At 34.1% G+C, this 19,592-nt stretch overlaps 1 pseudogene; it reads right to left on the bottom strand.

Annotated features, from left to right (window-relative positions):
• Positions 1-7,837: 7,837 nt before the first annotated feature.
• LOC111150367 lies at positions 7,838-8,323 on the bottom strand (annotated as a pseudogene).
• Between the last annotated feature and the right edge of the window lie 11,269 nt (positions 8,324-19,592).

The raw sequence follows: 19,592 nt of genomic DNA, 5'->3' as shown, positions 1-19,592 counted from the left end.
CCTGGAGTTTAACATTTCTTGGACATTGAAAAATTGGCCTCCAAAAATGTTAAACTTATTTAGATGTTCACAAGCAGTTTTATTTTTTTTTTAAGATTTTATTTATTTATTTATTTGACAGAGAAAGATCACAAGTAGACAGAGAGGCAGGCAGAGAGAGAGAGAGAGAGAGAGAGAGAGAGGGAAGCAGGCTCCCTGCTGAGCAGAGAGCCCGATGCGGGACTCGATTCCAGGACCCTGAGATCATGACCTGAGCCGAAGGCAGCGGCTTAACCCACTGAGCCACCCAGGTGACCCTCACAAGCAGTTTTAAAATGGACTGTTTTACTACACCATGTGCCAAATCATAATTTTACTTACCTTTTATAATCTTATGGTTGAAAAAATGTTTTCATTTCTGTAAGTTAAATGTCTTTTATGTTTTCAGTCACTTGTACTTTTATTTCTTAGCCACCTGGTAAGTTTTGCACTCTTTTTCATACTTGATATCTTTAAACACACACACACACACACACACACACACTGCTTACATTTTAAAGTACTTGGAATTTTAGAACAAGTTTAAATAATAATGTTGTTATTCAGAGTTCTTTAGTTTTTCCAAATTTTCATGGATTCATTTATTTATTTTTTAAGATTTATTTATTTGACAGATCACAAGTAGACAGAAAGGCAGGCAGAGAGAGAAAGTGGAGGAAGCAGGCTCCTTGCTGAGCAGAGAGCCCCCCCCATGTGGGGCTCCATCCCAGGACCCTGGGATCATGACCTGAGCCAAAGGCAGAAGCTTTAACCCACTGAGCCACCCAGGCGCCCCTCATGGATTTATTCTAGTGTTTTTTGGCACATGATGTGGAAAACCGTCCATGCTAAAACTACTTGTGAGCATCTAAATAAATAGTGTTTTTTCATTAAGCATGATGCTTTCCTTGATTTTTTAATACAGACAGTTTTTAAAAATCAAGACTACAGGATATATTTACCTACTTGTTCCAGGTTTGTACCCTTAAACAACATAAAAAAGTCCTGGAGATCTAATGCACAGCACAGTGATAAAGGCAACACTACTGTGTTATAAACTTCAAAGTTGCTGAGAGACTAGATCTTAATTGTTCCCACCACAAAAAAGGAATGATAATTATGTGATGTGATAAAGATACTACCTAACTCTGAAGTGTAATCATATTGCAATATATGAATGTATCAAATCAAACACATTGTATACCTTAAATTTATACAGTGTTATATGTCAAGTATATTTTAATTAAATCAGTACTGAATATTATTCTGTGTGTGTTTTTAATGCGACAATGCATTTTTCCTGTGATCTACTTAAATTATATATATTATGTAATCTGTGTATTACATTACATATGTTATATATGTATTTTATGTATTACATTATATATTTACTAGAATTGTCAATTTTGAGCCACCCTTGTATTCCTGTCATTATTCATTCATGCCAACAATACTTATTGTGTGCCTAAAATGTGGCAGATATTTTCTCAGATACTAGAGACTCAGATAAACAAAACATGTAAAATCCTTGCCCTAAAATTATATGGTTATTTTAAAATACCAGTCTCTTCTCTTATTAACACCTGATTTCTTTCCTAAGTATGGATGTTAATAAATTTTACTCATTTGAATTTTATTATCAGAATTTTTCCGATATCAAAAAAAATACTTTTAAGCATCACCTGAATTACTGCTCTGGAAAATTTTAAATTGCATTGGAATTAAATTCTTGGTTTAAAATTACTGACGATGAACCCATCTGGGCCTCTCAGTTTTTAGTGAAGTTTTTTATCAAGTATTTTAGAATTAATTTGCATGAAATAACTGGCTTGTTTAGATTTTCCATTTCTTCTGGGGCTAATTTTGGTAATTTATGTTATTTCTGTAATACAATACACTTAATCCTGGTTTTCAGAGAATTTCATGCAATTTGTTTTAAAGAATTTTGATATATATATCTGTTAATTTTCTTTCTGTTTTACTCATTTTTAATTTTGTTATAACAATTTATCCTTTTTCATATATTGATCTAGTATAAGTTTAACATTTAAAAATACATAAACTAACTGGTTTTGGATTAAATAATACTATTGATTTGATTTAAGACTTCAAAATTTTCCTTTGTTACTTCCATGTCTATATGTTGGGTTTTTTCCCCCAAAACTTTAAACGTTGAAAATGTAACAATTAAAAGAAATACTGTTTCTTATTTAGGGGTATATGAGTTTAAGACTCTCAATTAGCTTTAGCATTATCTGTTTTTAAAATGTGTCCTTTATCATTATTGTCTCTGTATTGTGTAGTTTTGATTTGTAGTTTACCTTTAATCTAAGAGTTGTATTATAGTGTTTTATCTCTAATTCTTAAATATTTTTAGATAATTTTTAATTTTCTTTCCTCTTTGATGTTAAATATTGTACCATCAGAAAATATGGCTTTTTTTCCATTCTTAAATGAGTTGTAATTTCCTTTGTGATCTAAAATACTCTCAGTTTGAGCAGTCGCCTTATCCTATAGTGCCCTGCTCATATCACTCAGACCTTATAGTTTTGACTGTGCACCTTTGAACTTCCAGCTGCAAGTGTCCATATCTCTCTGACACTGGCTTTCCCTGGAGTCTTAGAAGCCTATTCGTTCCCATGAATAAGCCAGAAGCTCTGAATTACCACATGCACCACAACTCTCAACTAAAGACTGCTGGGATATGGTGTATAAACACTCGAGCTGCCTCCCTCCCTCCCTTTGGTGAGAAAATTTGGTCATATTTTATACCATATCCCAGAGTTTTTCTGTGTGATTAATCTGTGACAGGTAGTTTAATTATGCACACTTTATAGGATGCTTTCCTTTCGCTGTACACCTTTTCTCTTCCCTGCTTGTGTTCCTTGTCTTCCCTAATAAATGCATTTCACTGGAATTCTTGTCTCAAGACTTGCTTCTGGGGGAATCCAAAATAAGACAATACCAATCGTGTTACTACATTTTTTCCTGTTAGATTATATGGTAAACTACTCTGAAGATTATGTGACTTATTCATTAGCTATTCATGGTAGGTTAAAATCTTTTTCTCATTCATTGTTTCCCTTAATTTTGTTCTTGCAGTCTATATTTCATATTTTCAACATTTTGTTACTCAGTAGCTTAAAATTAATCACAAAATTTTCTCAGTATGAGTAATGTTCTTTATAACATGCCCTTTGTTTTCTTCTTTAAGAATTCTGTATTGTCTAGCATTAATATCATGGCACAACTTTGTTCATACTTTTGCTTTTAAGTCATTTTAGATGAATCGATTTGACACAGCATCTATTTGCTAGTGTTATTTTTATCTAATATGTGAACTTTAATCCCATTTCTGCTTATTGGTTTATAGATATTTGGTCTTAGTTCTTTTATGTTGTTCTTTTTTTTATCTTAAATGCTTCATTTTCTCCCTTCTGGTGTGTGAATTGTGTGTGGGTTTCTTTTTTCTACTGTTTAGCTTTATAACCTTAGATGACATACGGTGAATTTTGAAGGATGGAAGGAACCTCTCCTCTACAGGTTGACAAGGGGTAAAAGTCCTTCCATGAAGAGAGATTAATGTGTGCCCTTGCACAGGAGGCGAGTGTTGTTCTAGAGAGAATGAGAGTAGGTACCACCTGAATGAGACACTAGTCCTTTCTCTGTTACCATCTTTTAGTGGGGAGAATTACTTAAAGGAAAATACTGTGATGGAGCCCTTGTAGTTCTGGCATTTAAATTCTTCATGATTTGAAGTACCTTAAGATATCAAACATCCCCACTTTTCAACCCTTTAAAATAATGCATTAAATTAGTGCAGATCCAAGTGCTTCTCTTCCAGTTTTGAAAGATTTGTTTTCTGATGATTCTTGTTTTCACCTTGGGATGGGTGGCTGTGAGTATGGAACATTAATAATCATCGGTGTGATCATTGTAAACTTACTTGTGAATGCTTTTCCAGATAATTATAACTAAAAAATGACACTAATGATATCTAATACATAATATTAGATATTTAATGAACACTAGGCCCTATTATTTATATGTAGCAACTCATTTAAGTCTTATGAGTTAAATGAGATTATATTACATACGACCATGAGTTGTATATTAATAAAACTATAAATCTGTATCTGAAAAAACTGAGTAGCAGAGGCTATATGTCCTACCTAGGGTTTTACATCCTTTCAATAGTGGAGCTAGAAGTTAATTTCATAATTCATTATACTTGCCTAATGAACTTTAAACCACTTTCTAAGCATGATACTTATATCCTCAGACAAGAGTCATCTTTTAAGAATAGATATCTGGGAATATAAAATATTTCACTCTAATCCTCCTGTTTCTTATACCTAAAACCTGGATAAGGTAAATGAAACAAACAGCAGAAGGCTATGAAATGTGGAGAAAAGAAAGCTGACCCAGCTAGGGCCCTTGGTATTCCAGAAAGGAGTCAGAGTTGAGTCCCTTGGGGTTTTTTGTTTGTTTGTTTGTTTGTTTCTTTTTCTTTTCTTTTTTTTTTAACCTTCTGTATATCCCAACCTGAGTATAAGAGAAGTTCTTAACTCAGAAATGCCAGCAGGTGGTGAGAAAAAAACAAAAAACAATGAAAAATTAGAGTAGGTCTGCTTTTTCTGGCCAAGAGACTGGAGGGCTGTGGTTCTCAACTGCCAGGGATTTTGTTCCCCAGGGGATGTTTGGCAACATCTGGAAACATTTGGGGTGATCACTGGGGTGCGGGAACTCTATGGACATCTAGTGTGTAGAGGCCAGGAATGTTGCTCAACATGCTACAATACACAGAGCAGCTCCCCCAAGTCAAAGAATTATCCAGCCCCAAATATCAGTCGTGCCAAGGTGCAGAAATCCTGCTCTGAGTGGTCCAAGCAGGGATCAGGCAACTATGGCCTTCTTCACCAAATCCAGCCCACCCCCTGTTTTTGTTGTTGTTGTTGTTGTTGTTTTTGTAAATAATGCTTCGTTGGAGCTTTGCTTGTGTGTAATACATGTGATGTGTGTGTATGTGTTTGTGTGTGTGTGTGTGTGTGTGTGTGTGAGAGAGAGAGACAGAGAGAGAGAGATAAGAGAGAGACTTGTTATGGACAGTTCTAATAAGAATTATTTTATTCAAAATAACAAAAAAATTAGCACTTAAGCATTTAAGCAGAATCTTCTTGCAATATACAGAAGGCTTTGGGGGCCAAGCCTTTTCTCTATTTTTTGCTGCGCTGATTTCACTGAGATCTGGTGGCACTGTTGCTTTCTTGATCGGCATACTCCGGGAGAAGGATATTCTGCTATAGGCCTCATAGTGTTCGTTATACTTCTCTACTCAGCTGTTTCTCTTTGCTTTTGCAGATGTACTAAAAGTATAAGAAATAGCAATAGACAATCTCTCTAAAGGAAAATATTTTGTTGGTAGGAAAAATAAAATTATATTTTAGAGTTAGTATTTTCAGTAGAATTTATTACTTCATCATGCTTTCATTGTAATTTCTACATGGAGTAATACTTTTATATACTTAACATGTATGAACTGATGACACACTGCAATTCCTCATGAAGATTTTTTCGTAGTGTATAATTATTCTCTCTTCAAGATACATCTTAATTATGAAGGTGAAAATAGTAACTTGACAGTAGAGAAACCTGACGGCTTAACCAAGTGATCAAGGTTAATATCATCAGTAACAAGACATATCAACATCAAGAACCAACCCCTTGACATGATGTAGTGAGAAGAATTCACTTGTATTTCTGTAGCATTCTTGGCAAAATATGTATAACTGAAATTCATCATGAAGAAACATCACACAAATCCAAACTGAAAATTCAACAAAATAATTGGCCAGCTCTCTTCAAAATTGTCAAGGCCATGACTCAGGTTGGAAGACATGTCAGTTAAATGCTGTGTGTCATTCTGGATTAGATTCTAGAGTAGTAAAAGTACATTAATGTGATATTTGGTGATACTTGCTTAAATTTGGTAGATTAGTTAGTAGTACTCTACCAGTGATAGTTCCCAGATTCTGGTAATAGCAGTGTGGTTATATAAGATGATAATATTCAGTGTGGTTATATATGATAATATTCCTTTGTCCTTTAAAGATAAAGGAACTCTGTGTACTATTTTTGTAACTTGTTTTGGTGAGAGATATATACATTGCTTTTCCTTCCATCAAGTCTAACACAAATTAGCAGCTCCATTAAATCATAAATTAATAAATATACATCCAGTAGTTTCATCTTAAATGTTATTTGTACTTTCTTTTTAACCATTTGTTTCCTGATACTAGACCATACTTTCACCTCCATGGAATCCAGTTATTTTTTTCATATACATAAACCTGCAGAACCCCTATACCCAATTGTGTCCACATGTATTTTCAAAGACTCTAATGACTCCCTACATTTTCTGCTAGAAGATATGATACTAGCGGCCTCTTTAGGATAATAAGGAAATCACTGATTACATACAATACCAGCAGAACTATCAGAGCCTGATTTGGAATGCTAGCATATCATTCATATTTATCATTGGACTTATGAACCCCTATTAGTAACTGCAATATATATCTATATTTTTTTAAATATTAAAACCTTAGCTCTTTAATTTGTTTTATTTTTGTTGTTTTCTCTCATTTGTATTGAAGGCTTTTGAATATAGCACTCGGATAAGTCGTGAACTCATTTTTAAAACTGTCATAGTTTTGAACTTTCCATATCTCCCCTCACTTAAAAGCTACTTACAGTAGATACGTAAGATAAAAGTAATTCCACATGCCTCATATGAAAATCTCTACTTCTGTGCATTCCATATTTTTAATAGTTAAGAGAAATAAAAATCTTTTGCTTTTTATAATCTTGATAAATATCATATTATACTAAAAATATGGTAGTGGTGTTTAAAGCCTCTGGATGAAACAAGTGAATTGTAAGATAGTTATCCTTTGGATTAAAAAAAAGTCAAAACATAAAAATATTATTTGGAAGCAGCCAAATCTATTATTAGATGGGTAGTGATACCACTAGTCCTATATTTAAATAGAAATTAACATAAAATTAAATTGTAGTACTTTATTGTCAAGATCAAAACAAAACTCAGCATTGCCTCCATGGAATCAACAAATCTTGCGTAGCTAGATTTATTAAATTAAAAAAGATGTTAATAAAGCTAATATTGTAAATGAATAGGCTCCTATCCTAGAATGGCTTTAAAATGAAAGGAGGCTTAGTAAAGTTAATTATATTAGAGTTGTAGTGAAGAGTGAGCTTGAACATATTATTATTGTGGTTAAAATAATGGGTCTGGTCTGCTGATATATAAAAATTCTTAAATGAAGTAAGCTAACTTTCATCTAGAGAAATTGCTTCATAGTCTGGTAGGACTATCTACAATAAGGTCCACATATATTAGGCAACCCACTTTATAGATTGTCATCCTGGAGGTGATTTCTGTAGGGGAAACTGATTTCAGTATAATGCTCTTAAAGTATCCATCTATGAGAATTTTATTTTGTTTTGTTTGTTAAAAACATTTTCATGGTTTTGTTGTATCATGAGGCATTGACACATCTGAACAAATCAGTATGTGAGTAGTGAGTCAGCTGCTTTCTCCTTCACTTCTTTGGGTTACTAGAGCAACTTGTCAGTGTATTTTTTAAAAAGACAACCTTTTCTGTCATTTAAGTCTTTCCAAGGCATGCGCTTGTACAACACAAACTTATGTCCAGGTGCAACTAGCCTAGCATCCAAACATCATGCACAGTACCTCAGTAATAGCAGCACACTGCACCTGCTCCTGGCACAGTGCTGCTCATTTGTGTATGATATTTGGAGCATCTGGAGGAGTATGAGTGGTATAGGAAAGAGAATGGAGGGGGGAACAGTGTGAGTACCTGGATGGGAGGAGAGGAGGTCCGCTGAAGTTGTGCAGGGCAAACCTGAACATGTCATTGGTGCAAACTCAAGCATCCTTCATGTTCTTTAATAGGAATATCTGGTGGAATCCCATCATGGGGTCTTCATCAGCCTTGAGCTGGCCCATGACCCTGGTGATGATGCGGCTATCTAGCATGGGCTGATGATCCCGTGCCATGAGGCTGTGCTAGATTTTCTGGAACAGAAGGCTAGACAATCTCTCCACAATGGTAGCTTTCCCCTAGAATTGCTATCCTTCCCACCTGAGGCATGATGCCTCAGTATAAATGGCACCTAGTTGCATTCTGTCATTATTAAATAACTGGTAGTAATGTTGAATGAAGCTGGATCCAGTCTGCTCCCCAATTGGCTTATTTCCCATTCTGGAGCATCACCCGACCTCATTGAGACCTGGGGAGCCTGCATGATGTCGGCAGCAACAGTGGCAACCCAACATGATCTGCTGCAGTGAGAATCTTAAATATTGATTTCACTGTAATTAAAATAGCTTCTTTTTTTAATATTTTATTTATTTATTTGATAGAGACCACAAGTAGTCAGAAAGGCAGGCAGAGAGAGAGAGAGGAGGAAGCAGGCTTCCCGCTGAGCAGAGAGCCCGATGCGGGGCCCGATCCCAGGACCCTGAGACCATGACCCGAGCCGAAGGCAGAGGCCTTAACCCACTGAGCCACCCAGGTGCCCCTAAAATAACTTCTGACATAAAATTGAAAAGACATCTATTTAAATCAAGCAAGCTTGTAAATAATTAGAGGGATGTATATAAATCTCAGTTGCTATTAAAACGTGACACAATTTTTGACTAAGACTTGTGTCTAATGGTCCTTCAAATGATTTCCCATATTCAGGGCCCTTTCTGACTTTTTATGATGGTGTACCAAAGTTTTCAAGTTTAGTGTTGTAGTTCTGTAAATTTTTTTCTTTGTAAAATTTTATAGTGCATGGGTTTTTTTGTTCTTGTTCTTGTTTCAGTTTTTTCTTTTGGTTATTTTCTACTCAGCATATCCTAAAGAAGAAACAAGAAAGGATAATATGGAAGAGTCAAATCAACATAAACAGACTAAATACTCCATTTTAGAAGTTAAAGGTCTTCAGAAAAAGTGCATTAATCTTAAAAGTGAACTGTATTGGCCTGTGGAAAAGAATAGAAAAAAAGTACAATGTGACAGTTAAGCAGAGAAAAGTTAGTTTTTTATTCTTATATTGGACAGAGTAGATTTAAAGGAAGAAAGTATTATTAGGAAAAAATAGGCTTATTTCAATATAATAAGAGGCTAAGTCCAAGAGAAAGATGTGAACATCCTAACTTTATGTTTATATGATAATATAGCCTCATTTTACAATGCAGGAAGTCACAGAAATAGAAGGAGATAGAGATAAATAATCACAGTGTGAGAATTTAACTCACTTATCTCTGAAACTTATAGAAAAACAAGGGGGAAAAAAACAAAATAGCAATTCTTATCACCTGAGAAATTCTTCTTCAGATCTTGTCCCTTCAGATTCTGCCTTCAAACAAATGTCTTTGATAATTTTTCCAGTTTTTCTACATTTCCTCAGCATGATGGTAGTGCTGAAAAAGGCTATTCTGCCATTGCTAGTGCTGAAAAAGGCTATTCTGCCATTGCTGGTAGCAGATACCTTCATAAACACAGTATATTTTTTATGGTATGCTATAGTTTGTAGCTTTTCATCCATAAAGCCAATTAATATAAAATTAATAAAATAAACCATTTATTTTAGAGTACATGATCTTCACTAGCAGTTGATCTACTATTGTTACAGATCTACTACTTAGTAAAAATAGCATCAAGTAAATAAGGTCTCTTTACAGATTGATGTAAGCAGAGGTTCCTGTATTAGCACATATTAATGAAACAAAATCATAATGCTAGGACTTAACAAAAATCTGAAGGAATTCAAGGAAATTGTATGAAAGAAATCACAGTCTCTGGTCAAGCTGTCAGCAGTATATGAAGATCTGTAGTTTGAATATTGTGCTCGTTTGTATTATGGAGCTTTTCTGATCAAGGTAGACTGGGGACATCAGACCGTCTTTCCCCTGACTACAACCTGAGAAACTAGAACCTGAGAAACTAGAACAGAGAGAAAGAGAGAGAGATTGGAAAACTAGCAAGGCTAATAAATATTGCAGAGTAAACATCCACAGATGTGAACTCAGCATTTTAAGTGTCTTGCATTTTGAGAGGTCTGCAGGTCCCAGGAACTTACTTAGAGACTGGACGATAAACAAAACTACCTTTCCATAAGTTCACCAGAATGCAGGGAGAACAAAGTTCAGGAGTCACTAATCATTGTCTTTGTGTGGTAGGAGATGGAATGGTTGTCAATTTTTTAGGGTTTGGATGCGACACTAACGGTTATGGTTTGGAAGCTATAGTGATCCTGAAATCAACCAATTCTAATCAGGTCCTAAAGCCTGACTTTGAGTTATTGGAGCCTCTGATTAGATTAAAGATGTCTGGAAATGATAGTGCTGTGCTGTTTAGTTCATCAGCCGGGGTACAATTAAATTTGAATTATCTTTGTAATTTTCATATATTATTTCTGACACAAAAGTACAAATGACTAGGAAAAGTATGAGAAAAAAATGTGACTGAAACCCAACTGAAGGGTGCTTGGCTGGCTTAGTTGGTGGAGCGTGCTAATCTTGATCTCAGAGTTGTGAGTTAGAGCCCCATGTTGGGTGTAGAGATTACTTAAAAAATAAAATCTTTAAGAAAAATAGAGAAAATAAAAAAAAAAAAAACCCACCTGGTACAACAGATAAAGATAGATACCCCAGATAACTATATAATAGAGTTACCAGATATGTAATTTAAAATGTCACATATATCGAAAAAGAAAAAAAAAATAAGAATTTAGCAGAGAACTGGAAATGAAAACAACAGGTTTTATGTATTTGAAGTCCTTTTATAAGGCACCCAAATATTTAGGTTTGTAGTATGCCTGTTAAATGGATATTTTAATCAAAATAAAACATTCCTTCTTATTACTAGTTATAATTGTATTCTTAAAGTTTATTTTGACTAGCATCAGTGTTCCTATTTGAGCTTTCTTATGCTTACTTTTATTTGTTAAATGTTTTTTCATACCGTATTTTATACCTAACCATATTTTTAAATATAAAAGTTGTACATCATGTAAATAGCAAATAATTGGGGGAAATTTTTTCAAAAATTTCTTATAATTGGGACTTAGTTTTTGTTGTTTTTTTTCTAATCTAATCTGAAAATCTCCACTTTTAACTGGAATGTTTAGGTCTTTTTACATTTAGTTACTATTAATATAGTTTGCTTTAAAATATCAACTTTAAGTGCTCTTCATTTTCTATTTCCCATCTCTTTTTCTCTTTTCTTAGTTTTGTGCATACTTCTGTGTTTATTGAACATTTTTTATTATTCATATTAAGTTCCTCTATTGGGTTTCTGTCCGAGGCAGGTGAAAACATGTCTACATATTTTTTGACATTTTTTTCTTTCAACAAATAAAACTTATGGCTCTTTCTAGGATTCTGGGTCAAACTCAGGACACTTTAATCAACAGAATGCAGTGGTTTTGAGGCTATATAAATTTTTAGGCTAAAATTCCAATAAACTGCCATTACCAACTGCCACTTATGGAGGGCGCCATCTTGGCCCTCCCCTCAGTGTTCTTTCCAAGTAATTCATTGGTTCCCGGTTTCTATCACGTGTTACTTCCCTTCAGCCAGAAAAACTTCCGGTAGCAGTGCGAATTAGATCGTCAAGAGACAAATTGTCTCAGGTTTGTTTATGTGAATGTGTCTTATTTCACTCTCAGTTTGGAAGGATAATCTTGCTGAATACAGAATTCAGCCATGATGGTTATATTTTTTCTTTCACTCTGGTTGTAGTTCTCCATTGTTGCTTTTGAGGAGGCAGCCATCTTCTCAAAGACAATGACATCGCCCCACAAAAGCAGTTCGGCTTGTCTAAAAAGAGGTTAGTTGCCTTTTAAATCATTGTTTACATGTTGGTAATAGGTCCTCATTTCTCTGGCACTGTTGGTGGAAATGCATTTGTTAATTTTGTAAATAGTATTTATATTTCATGTATATGTCGAATATATTGTATGCTAAAACTTTTCAAAAATTTATAGCTGTTTTTCAATCAAAACTAATTTATATAAAGTGATTAATATAAATGCAGTTATCTGACAATAAGAACACATAAAGCAAAAGGGGGGAGCTAGCATAAAAGTAACTAAAGCAAAAAAAAAAAAAGAAATTTTCTTTATTTCTTATTAAAATGTTTGGATAAATTATATGCCAATTAAAATTATTTAAGCATATTTCCGAGCAAAATCTCAAAGTATTAAAACTTTTTTCCTTATAATTGTTGATTTACTTCTAATGTTGACCTGGATGAAAAATTTTATGAATAGCAGATTTTTACTAAAGAAAATGCAGCGACATTTGTGTTACCTATAGCAAAAATTCTTATATTTATAATAATTATATAACATTCAACTTGCACAAAACATTTTATATTCTGTAATTTATATAAAATAATTCAAATAAGAATCAATGCACTAGGGGCACCTGGGTGGCTCAGTGGGTTAAGCATCTGCCTTCGGCTCAGGTCATGATCTCAGAGTTATGGGATCGAGTCCCGCATCGGGCTCTCTGCTCAGCAGGGAGCCTGCTTCCCTCTCTCTCTCTGCCTGCCTCTCTGCCCACTTGTGATCTCTGTCTGTCAAATAAATAAAATCTTAAAAAAGAGGAATCAATGCACTGACACAATTTATAAAACATATGAAAGTAAAATGAAAATATTCATATATACATGTGCTTAATATGTAATGATTTTGATATTTCAAGTAATAATTAAATGGTTACCTATTTAACAAATAGTATTTGTCAAAAACATCAAAAGATAAATACAAGAAAGTATTAAATACCAGTGACTATTTTAAATATGCTTAATATTTAATGTAAATTAAATAATGATAATTTTTATATTTTTACCCTAGTTCAGATTATGAACAAATTTAAAATGCTGCTGTGTTTTGGAAAGAAATTTGACACTGTTCCACAAATTTTATATTTGCCTGCCCTTTTCATAGTAATTCTGTTTCTAGAACTGTATCTGACACAGTTGTTTAAACATATACTGGGAGAGAGGGGACACTTTAAGATAGGAACTCTGGTGTCCCAGCTCCCTGTCTGTTTGCCCCAGCTGTGGCTATCCCTTCCAGGCTCCCCTACCTCTTCAAGAATTAACTTCAGGGGTCGCCTGGGTGGCTCAGTTGTTTAGGCAACTGCCTTCGGCTCAGTTCATGATCCCGGAGTACCAGGATCGGGGCCCACATCGGGCTCCCAGCTCCACGGGGAGTCTGCTTCTCCTCTCTCATGCTCTCTTTCACTGTCTCTCTTTCAAATAAATAAATAAAATCTTTAAAAAAAAAAAAAAGAACTTCAGAAAGGCAGTAGAAGGAGGAGGCTCCCAGACCTAGGAGGTGGGGGTAATCTGTCCCAAAGAGAAGGTCTAGTCAGCTGAGCCACCAAGTTCCCCCTCAGGTCCAGACTGGACCAGGAGGGCTTTAAGATATTTCTGGTTATACTATGTTCCTTTATTCAATTGCAAAAAGAAAATGTTCCATCTAGGGCCCAGGCTCTTAGCAGCAGTGCAGTACTCTCCCTTTCTTTGATTCAACCTGGAACCACTTTTTTTTTTTTTTAATAAAGTGCTTGAAAAGCAAAACAGTTGTGAAATAAAATGTGTCCATACAGTGAATATTATATGACTTTTACAGTTTGTTAAATCTGTATGTACTCACAGAAAACATCTTCAAGACACAATGTCAATAAAAAAGATAAATTGAATTCTTTCAAATAAGTCTACAGATGTATAAATACATTATTTATGTAACTGTATATGTATGTTTGCTAATACACATGTTTGATTGCTAATCATGGTTTCTTTCTACAGAGGGAAATACATTTGCATTTTTTGCAAGTTTTAGAATAAGTACATGTGGTATTTGTAACTAATGTAAAAGTCAAGGAAATAGTCACATAAAGACGTAATACTAAAGGTTATTTTGAAATATCTACAATCCTGCTTTTTGTTTCTATAGAATTGCCTTTCTGGATAATTTTATGTTAATAGATTCATACAATATGTGGTATAATTTGTCTTGCTTCCTTCATTTGGCATAGGGTTTTAGAGGTTCATCTATGTTCTAGCATGTATTAGAAATCAGTTCCTTCTCCTTGCTGACTTATTATGTGGTTAATAACCACTTATTGTTTACCTATTTATGAGTTGATAGAGATGACAGTTCCTCCAAGATTTCAGATATTATAAATAAAGTGGCTGTGAACATTTTGGGATAGAAATGTTTGTATAGACACAAGCTTTCATTTCTCTCCCTAGAAATAGAGGGGTTGGATCATATGGTGGAATATGTTGAACTTTTTAAGAAATTGCTTAAATGTTTTCCAAGTTATTCTACCATTTTGCAACCCCAGTATCGTTCTGCATATCCACATCAACTTTTGGTTTTGTGACACTTTTAAATTTGCACCTTAGAGAAAGTGGGAATTGCTATCCAATTATGGATTTTATTATGACACCCTGCAAGACTAAAGGTTTTGGGAATTTGTTCATGTGCTTATTGAATATTCTCTAAGGAAGAATTTACTAAAGATAAGTTGTGCATATATTTAAAAGTTGTTTTCTAATTGTTGATTGGGATACTTTTCTATGGATTCTGGATACAAGTCCCTTTTTCAGATGTATCTATTATAAATATTTTCTCTAGGTCTGTGACTTGTTTTTATTTTTTAACTTTTAGAATGAAAAGTTTATATATTTGATGAAATACATTTTATCTTTTAAAAAAATATATTTATTTATTTATTTGAGAGAGAGAGAGAGTGAGAGCCCACACGAACACATGTGAGTGGAGGGAGGGACAGAGGGAGAAAATCTCAAGCAGACTCGCAGCTGAGCACGGAGCCTAATGCGGAGCTCTTCTCTCATGACCCATGAGATCATGACCTGGGCCAAAATCAAGAGTCTGATGCTTAACCAACTGAGCCACCTAGGTACCCCATATTTTATCTTTATTTAATCCTGTCTAACAGATCTTTTTCTATAGCAAGGATTGAAAGATTTTTTTCCTGTATGCTTCACAGTTTGTACTTTTGTATTGAAGTCTTTGATCTGTTTCAAGTTCATTTGTGTAGTGTGAAATTCATGTCCAAATGCATTTTTGCATATGGTTATTCAGTTGTTACAATATTTATTGAAATAACTCTCATTTCTTTGATTAGATTAGTTTGGCACCCTTGTCAAAAATTAATTGGCCAAATTTCTAGACCTTCTGTTCTGTTCCATTGTCTCTTTATGCCAATACTATACCCTCTTGAATACTGGAGCTTCATAAGAAGTTCTGAAATAAGGTGGTAAAGATCCCTCAACTTGTTTTAAAATTTGGGGCTATTAAAGATCTATTGCACTTACATATTAATCTTAGAATAGTTTTTTTTTTTAATTTTTAATTTTTTCAGCGTAACAGTATTCATTATTATTATTTTTTTAAAGATTTTATTTATTCATTTGACAGAGAGAGATATCACAAGTAGGCAGGGAGGCAGGCAGAGAGAGAGGAGGAAGCAGGCCCTCCGCGGAGCAGAGAGCCCGATGCGGGGCTCGATCCCAGGACCCTGGGATCATGACCCCAGCCGAAGGCAGAGGCTTTAACCCACTGAGCCACCCAGGCGCCCCAGTATTCATTATTTTTGTACCACACCCAGTGCTCCTGCAATCCGTGCCCTCTCCAATACCCACCACCTTGATCCCCCAACCTCCCACCCCCCGCCCCTTCAAAACCCTCAAATTGTTTTTCAGAGTCCATAGTCTCTCATGGTTCACCTCCCCTTCCAATTTCCCTCAACTCCCTTCTCCTCTCTATCTCCCCTTGTCCTCCGTGCTATTTGTTATGCTCCACAAATAAGTGAAACCATATGATAATTGACTTTCTCTGCTTGACTTATTTCACTCAGCATAATCTCTTCCAGTCCTGTCCATGTTGCTACAAAAGTTGGGTATTCATCCTTTCTGATGGAGGCATAATACTCCATAGTGTATATGGACCACATCTTCCTTACCCATTAGAATAGTTTTGTAAATTTTTGCACAAACAGCTTGCTGACATTTTTATTGAGGGTGAGTCTCTGCCTAAATTTGGAAAGGAATGCTATCTCTTAACACTGTAGAGTTTTCCAAGCCAAGAAAATTGTGTGTCACATTTCTTTAAATTTCTTCCTTTTTTTCCAGCAATATTTGTAGTTTTCATTTGGAATTTTTACATATATTTGCTAATGTTTCCCTGGGTATATTATGTTTCTGGGTACTATTGTACATGATAAAGTATCAGTTTCATTTTTAATGATAATTTGCTGGCATATAGATGTTCAGTTGATTTTTTGTGCATTGATCTTGTATCCTACAAACTTGATAAATTCATTTATTCTGTCTGCTTTTTTGTATATTCTTTCCGATTTTCTATATATGATAATGCTATCTCTGAAAAAAGAGACAATTATAAGTCATCTTTTCCAACCTGTATATATTTTCTTTTCTTGCCTTAAGAAACTCACTAGCACCATCATTTCAATTTTGACTGGCAATAGTAAGAACCTGTCCCCTTGCCTTATTCCCAAATCTGTGGGAAGTCATTCAGTCTTTTTCTTCAAAATACTAGACCAACTGTAGATTTTTCATTGGTTCACTTAAGATGAGGAAATTCCTTTCTATTGCTGGTTTGTCAAATTTTATCACCTTGCACACTTATAATTGATGAGTTTAGGTATATGTAGATTATCTCTCAACAGCAGATTTAAAATGGGAAAATGACCTTAAATATTTGCTGGGACTATTATTCAGGTAGTTAAAATCCACAGAATATTCATTGTTTTCTCATACTCATTTAATGTGCTTTTCATCTATGCCTACTATTACATGTGCACATATGTAAAGTAGGAAAATACAAGTCTCAATTCTAGGTTATTGTTATTGTTTAGGAAAGTATTTTATAAACTATGAGGACATAGAATCATTAAATTATACTTTCTATTCAGAAAATTTATATATATGTATCTGGTATTCTGAGTGTATTTAAGGTTTTTATTTCATTGTTATTCTCTGTATTTATGCAAGATGATAGCAATTTGGAAATAAGCAAAATTTCCTTTAGTTGTCAAAGATGTGAGTAGCACATAGTTACTGAAAGATTATCAGTAGAAATAAACAGGACTTGGAATAAGAACAGATCAAGAAAAAAAAATGCCTCTATATAGTATCCAACAGTGATACCTAAACTCAGAAAGAAAGCATTATTTCTTTCAGAAGCTTCAACAATGATTTGTTTTATCCTCTCTGAATTTTACCTGTCTCTAAGAGTTAGCAGTTATTTCCTGGGCATTCATCCAAGATTGTTGCTAAGCAATGACTATAAGCTTGTACCTTCTCAGTTTGCCATTTGCTACACAGAATTTCTTGCATAAGTATTTGCAAAAATATTGCTTTTTTATTCTAAACATTAATAAAGTACACCTTTCTTATGTAGAATTTAATATAATTTTTTCTTTGTAATGCAGTCTTTGGGGAGGCAAAATTAAATTTGTTGGATCATTGACTCTTAAAGAATTTGGTTAATTTGTAATTACTTCTTTTAGTACACACACACACATACACAGAGGCAATTGAACAGGATCTAAAAGTAAAGCAGACCATATCATCACTATGACATATGGTTCATCTGATTTGACTCAGCTCATTTCCCTGGAAGAGATGCCTGCTGGGAACTGTATCTTTTCTATTTGTTTTGAATGCACTAAAAGGCCAATTATAAACACTGGCACAGCATTTTATAATCTTATTTGTACTTTTATATTTTATTTTACAAACTTGTTTTAGTTTATTTTTCTATGGATCAAGTAAACCATCCAGACTTGTTGGGATATTGGTAATGACACTTACCTGCAGTCACAGTGGAGTCCAAACCTTGGAATAAGACTTAATGGGTTCTTAAGCAAATAATTATACTTCTATAAACCTCAACTAACTTCACTGGCAAAATGAAGATAATAATTATTTCCTTCTAAACCTGAGAAACTGTAAAACTATATGCAGTCCTCTAAAACAAGGTTTGTTTTTGTATTTTAGCCAACAAATTATGATCACCGTTTCTCTCTATTTTTTTAAAGATTTATTTATTTTATAGAGAAAACGTGCACATGCACACATGAACACATGAGTTGGGAGAGGGATAAAGGGAGAGGGGGAGAGAAAGACTCTCCAGCAAACTCCCTGCTGAGTAGAAATCCCAATATGGGGCTCAATCACACAACCCTGAGATCATGACCTGAGCCGAAGCCAAAAGTTGGGTGCTCAACCAACTGAGCCACCCGGGCACCCCTCAAGGTCTCTTTCTTAGAACAAGGAAACACCTTTTCACTTGTTCTCCCCTCTTTTAATGTTTCTGACAGTATTTTTTCTATGCTGATACCAAGTTTTACATGGTTCTAACTATCTCAATGATAGGGAAATATTTCACTTTTCTCTTTCTTTATTAAGTAGAACTTAAAGGTTGTCCTTCTGTAGATGTTACCATGTTTTCTTTGCATCTGTTTGTCTTTCTCTTTGTAATTTGCACAGTGAAATTCTCTGAAGTTCAAAGTGAATTTAGAATTATAGAGGTACAAAATTTATTTTGACATATTTAGATTTTTATGTTCCTCTTTTGATCTGTTGCTCAAATACCTAAAATATAAATAATCAGGCATATTTATATTTTTATTCTATTTATCTCTTTAAGTCATTCAAAATATATACTTTGGTATCTTGTGTTAACAGTGGATAGAATTTTGTGTCCAGTTGTCAACTATTTGTCCTAATACTATTTAATAAATATTTTTAACCCATTTAAACTGGGGGTTTTATCTCTATATCTTAAAAAATTTGTATATAAGAGAGTTATTTCTGAGCTAACTCATTTAATCTATTTATGTACTATTACCATACTTTTATTTGTATCAGACAATAATTTTAGTATCTCTTAGCCAAGGTTTCTTGCCATCCCAATTTCCACAATTCTATTATGGTTGCTTTGCTCTTTATTCCTCCTCATTCATTTGAGTTCATTTTGGTAATGAGGTAATCTTACTGGGAACGAATTGCACACTTTTTAGAAAAGATATTTGTAGAACAAATTGAGCCAGTAGGGATAGAAAAGGAGACTGAATTACCACTTTTTGGAAAAATATTCTCTTCCTTATTTATGTACTGGGCCTTCTTCCAGTGGAAAAGAAAAAGTTACAACTTAAACAATAGAGGTTTTTTCATGACTGAAATACTGCACTTGCCAGGTCATATAATAATCCAAGTATAATACTGCCATTGCTTAGATCATTTTAATTGTTTCTCTTTAAATGTTTGTTTAGGAGTAAGGACAAAGAATTAAACTGGTATTGTTTTGGTGATTAAATTGTAGCTCATAATGGTTTAACCATTCTGAGACTGATGCATAAAGATTTCTGGATATGTCAGAGCTACACTGTTATATTCAGCAAAGAAACAGGG

The sequence above is a fragment of the Enhydra lutris genome, unplaced genomic scaffold (genome assembly GCF_002288905.1).
Source record: "Enhydra lutris kenyoni isolate GAN:26980312 unplaced genomic scaffold, ASM228890v2 scaffoldscaffold23, whole genome shotgun sequence".
In the NCBI taxonomy this organism is placed as follows: domain Eukaryota; kingdom Metazoa; phylum Chordata; class Mammalia; order Carnivora; family Mustelidae; genus Enhydra; species Enhydra lutris.
The sequence above is the reverse complement of the archived record's forward strand: the minus strand, read 5'-3'. Positions and strand labels throughout refer to the sequence as shown.